Source organism: Moschus berezovskii, chromosome 11, assembly GCF_049115385.1.
Source record: "Moschus berezovskii isolate FMDL1 chromosome 11, NW_MosBer_1.0, whole genome shotgun sequence".
Classification (NCBI taxonomy): domain Eukaryota; kingdom Metazoa; phylum Chordata; class Mammalia; order Artiodactyla; family Moschidae; genus Moschus; species Moschus berezovskii.
In genome coordinates this window covers 6,393,250-6,397,519 of record NC_142470.1, presented here as the reverse complement: position 1 = coordinate 6,397,519, position 4,270 = coordinate 6,393,250, and positions in this window count along the sequence as shown.

The following is a 4,270-nucleotide window of genomic DNA, read 5'->3' as shown; positions in this document are numbered from 1 at the left end:
CTCTAATTGTTGACTTCGGATAATTTCCTAGAAGTGGAATTGCTGAGTCAGAGAATACGGTGATTTACTGCCAAAATGTTCTTCAGAAAGGTTGTACCAGCTCACACCCTGCCTGGCAGTGTCTGGATGCCCACTTTCTCACTTCTTTGCCAACACTGGGTTATGGGCACTGACTCCTTTTTTTTTTTTTTTGGTTTTGTGTTCCTCTGAAGAGTTGTCAGGGACAACTTTCGTGCTGACAGGAGACGTGCATTCACTCTCCTGTTTCCTCTTTGAACCCTTTCCCCAATTTCTTTATTTTTTATTACTTTTTAATTGGAGGATAATTACTTTACAATATAGTGATGCTTCTTGCCATACATCACCATGAACCGGCCATAGGTATATACCCTCTCCCTCTTGAACCCCATCCCTCTTCCCTGCCCACCCGATCCCGAGCACCGGCTTTGGGCTCCCTGTATCAGGCTCCCACTGGCTATCTATTTAACATATGCTAATGGTATGCTTCAGTGCTATTCTCTCAAATCATTCCACCTCTTTCCTGACCTGTGTCCAAAGATGTGTTCTTTCTGTTCTCATCTCCTTTGCTGCCCTGCATGTAGAATCATCCGTACTCTTTCTAGATTCCATATATATGCAGTCTCAATTTCTATGGAGGTTTTGAGGGCTCATCTTTTTCTTATTAGCTTGAAAGTTCTTTTTCTTTTTTTGGCCTCCATACCTCTCGGCATGTGGGGTCTTAGTTCCCTGACCAGAGATTGAAACTGTGCCCCCTGCTCTGGAATCTCAGCCACTGGATCACCAGGGAAGTTATGAAAGTTCTTTTTTAAAAAATTTATTTATTTTTGGCTGTGCTGGGTCTTTGTTGCTCCGAGGGCTTTTATCTAGTTGTGGCAAGTGGGGGCTACTCTCTAGTTGAGGTGCTTGGGCTTCTCATTTCAGCGGCTTCTCTTATGGCAGAGCACAGGCTCTAGGGCGGGAGGACTTCCGCAGTTGCAGTTACCATGCTTTAGAGCACAGGTTCAGTAGGTGTAGGGCTCGGACTTAGTTGCTTTGTGGCACGTGGGATCTTCCCAGACCAGGGATTGAACCCTGTCCCCCACATTGGCAGGAAGACTGTTTGCACTGAGTCGCCAGGGAAGCCCCTGAAAGTTCTTAGTAGGTTAGAGGTATTAACTCTGTTGTGAGCCCGTACAAAGCATTTTTGATGCTTGCAAATACTTCTCCTGTGAGAAGATCTGCTTCATCTATGATATGGGAAATGATTTGCAAAAGTCACAGTATGTGGGGCTTCCCTGGTGGCTCAGATGGTAAAGAATCTGCCTACAATGTGGGAGACCTGGGTTCAATCCCTGGGTCAGGAAGATCACCTGGAGGAGGAAATGGCAACCCACTCCAGTATTCTTGCCTGGAGAATTCCATGGACAGGGGAGCCTGGCGGGCTAGAGTCTATGGGGTTGCAAAGAGTCGGACATGACTGAACAACTAACATTTACACAACACTTTTACATGGTGCATAAGGGACGTGTTCAGGCCTGAACCTGGGCCTCAGGATGCCTGCTCCAGGCTGGGGGTTCAGTGGGTCCCCTTCCCCTCCTTCCACTCCCCCTCCACTGGGCCAGATTCCAGCATACCCCTGCTCCTAGCAGCTGGCTGTACCTGGGCAGCCCTTGCTGGCCTCCACCTGACTGATGGAATTGGACGGACTTTCTCCGGACACACACACCTCCTTATACGCTTCAGACTGCTTTCTACATGGATATATGGAGCTAATTTGATTATTCTGTATGTGCTGGTTTATGACCTGCTCCTTGCCAGGCTCCCCCTCCCCCAGGGCTCCATCGTGTCCCTTCCCCTCTCTCACTCCCAACCCCCATCTAATCAGTAGGCCTGATTCCCTGGCTCCTCACTGGCCTCTGTCCCTCACTGGCCCCCTCCAATCCACAGCAGCAGAGAGGAACCTCTGAGGTGGAAATCTGGTCGTGAAATCCTGGTTTGAAGCCCAGCTACACATTTTTCTTCACCTTAAACACCCAATTCCTGTAGCAGAAAGAACTGGAACCAGTGCTCTCGCGAGAACGACCAGTACCTCAGAGAGTGGATCTGAGTGCTGAGTCCAGCATGGTTCGGGGGAAGGCCTTTGGGTGTGTGTGGGGACCCTTTGGGCCCAAATCCAGGTCAGGAAAGAGGGGAAGGCTGGCCCCAAGACCCAGCACCTCCCCTCGTGTGTTCCCGCATCATGAGGACCCAGAACGCCCTGCCCAGCCTCGGCCCAGACCAGCTCCTGTGTGTCTCTCTTTCTCTTCCTAATATGTGTTCTTCCCTCTTTCTGGTGACTTGTAGGACACCCCAGCCTCCTGGTGTTCTTCCTACCCCACTGCCCACATCTCCTGTCCCCCCAGCCTGTGCCCCTGGGGCTCAGTTCTCTGACGACACTAGCTCCCTTACTGACCATCCTGTCACAGAACTTTAACTTGTGTCTCTGCCAGCAGGACTCCTCAGGCACTCCCTGCAGCCTGGGAATGCCCGTGAACTCCAGGTGCCTGTATCACTTGCTTCTACAGCATCTCTGCTTGGGCATCTAACAAGCATCTCATACCTCTCACACCCAGAACTGGACTCCTGCTCTTCTCACCTGCAAACCTGACCACTCCCCCACTCCTCAGATCAAATACCAAGCCTTGACCTTGACTCCCTTCTCTCTGTCTCACATCCCCACCCAATCTATTCAGCTATCCCGCCATCTCTGCCTCCAAAATATGACCGAGTCTAACCAGTCCTCTCCATATCCTCCCCGCCACGCTGGGCCCGCCCACCCCCCCCCCCCCACTGATGACTGTGACCTCCCAAAGGCCCCGTTTTCACCCTGCCTGCCTGGCGTCAGTGCTCAGCAGCCCAGGGGGCCAGGTGAGTATCAGCAGAGCCCTGAGTCCGACCTCATCTCCTGCCTCTTCTATACTCTCCCAGCCTTGCCTCGCTGCACCCCTGCCAGGCCACCCAGAGGCCGACTGGGCTCCACTTCAGGGCGACCCCTCCTTCAGGTCCTTGTTCAAACAGCGCATCCTCCCTGCTAGTGAACACCCCACCACCCCCACTTCACACTCCAGCACTTACCACCTCCCTTCTCTGCCTATGTTTTCACCTCTGACATTATATATTTTACTCATGGATTTTATGTTGATTTCACTCTCTGGCACGGCAACCCACTCCAGTATTCTTGCCTGGAGAATCCCAAGGACAGAAGAGCCTGGTGGGCTGTGGTCCATAGGGTCGCAAAGGGTCAGACATGACTGAAGCGACTTAGCACAGTACAGTACTCGTTAACTGTGTGCTCCCCAATAGGAAGAGCTTTGTCTCTATCCTGTGGGGCCTGGCACATAATAGGGGCTCAGGAAAAGTTTGCTGAATGACCCTTCGTGAATCTGGGAAGCCCCCAGGAGCTCCAGGCATTTCTGTGCCTGGTTCATGTCCTTTCATGGCGTTGATTATGAGTGTGATCTGCGGACCACTGCGGGGCAGGCAGGGGAGGAGGGGGTCCCTGAGCTCCCTGAGGAAATGGACCACAGGTTTCCCTGGAATTGAGTTCTCCACCACCACCCCCCCCAGTAAAGTGACATCTTTTTAACACTTACTTACATGTAGTTACTTGGCTGCACCAGGTCTCAGCTGCGGCACGTGGGAATTTTGGTTGCTGCGTGCGAACTCGTAGTTGCAGCATGTGGGATTGAGTTCCCTGGCCAGTCATGGAACCCTAGCCTCCTGCACTAGAAGCACAGAGTCTCGGCCACTGGACCCCCAGGGGAAGCCCTTTAATTGCTACAGCTGTCACTGCCGTCCTTATCTGGCCTCGGTTCGCTTAGTGGCTGCCCCTCCTCCCAGACAGGACACTCAGGCCGGGCTGGTCAGCTCCGAGCCCCTCCCTGGGGTCCATTCTGAGCCAGTCCTTGCAGTTGAGACATCCTGCTCCCAAGTCTAACCCAGGTGACTTCAACGGTGGGCCCAGATCTTGGGGTCCATGCTTTCCCCACTTTCTTGACAGAATGAACTCCAGGAGGCCAGCGATTCCTCCTGGGCCAGAGACCCAGGCAAAGCCTTCAGGGGAAAAGCTGGATTGAACGTGTCTGGAGGGAGGAGGAGGCAACTGGAGCTGCTGGGCAGCAGGATTTCTCTGTCTCCCAGGTTCCTCTGGGCTTCCCGGACCCCCTGAGGTCTGAACACTGTGCCAACATGGGGCTGAGAAGAGACCAAGCCCACCGCCTCATCCCCCCGG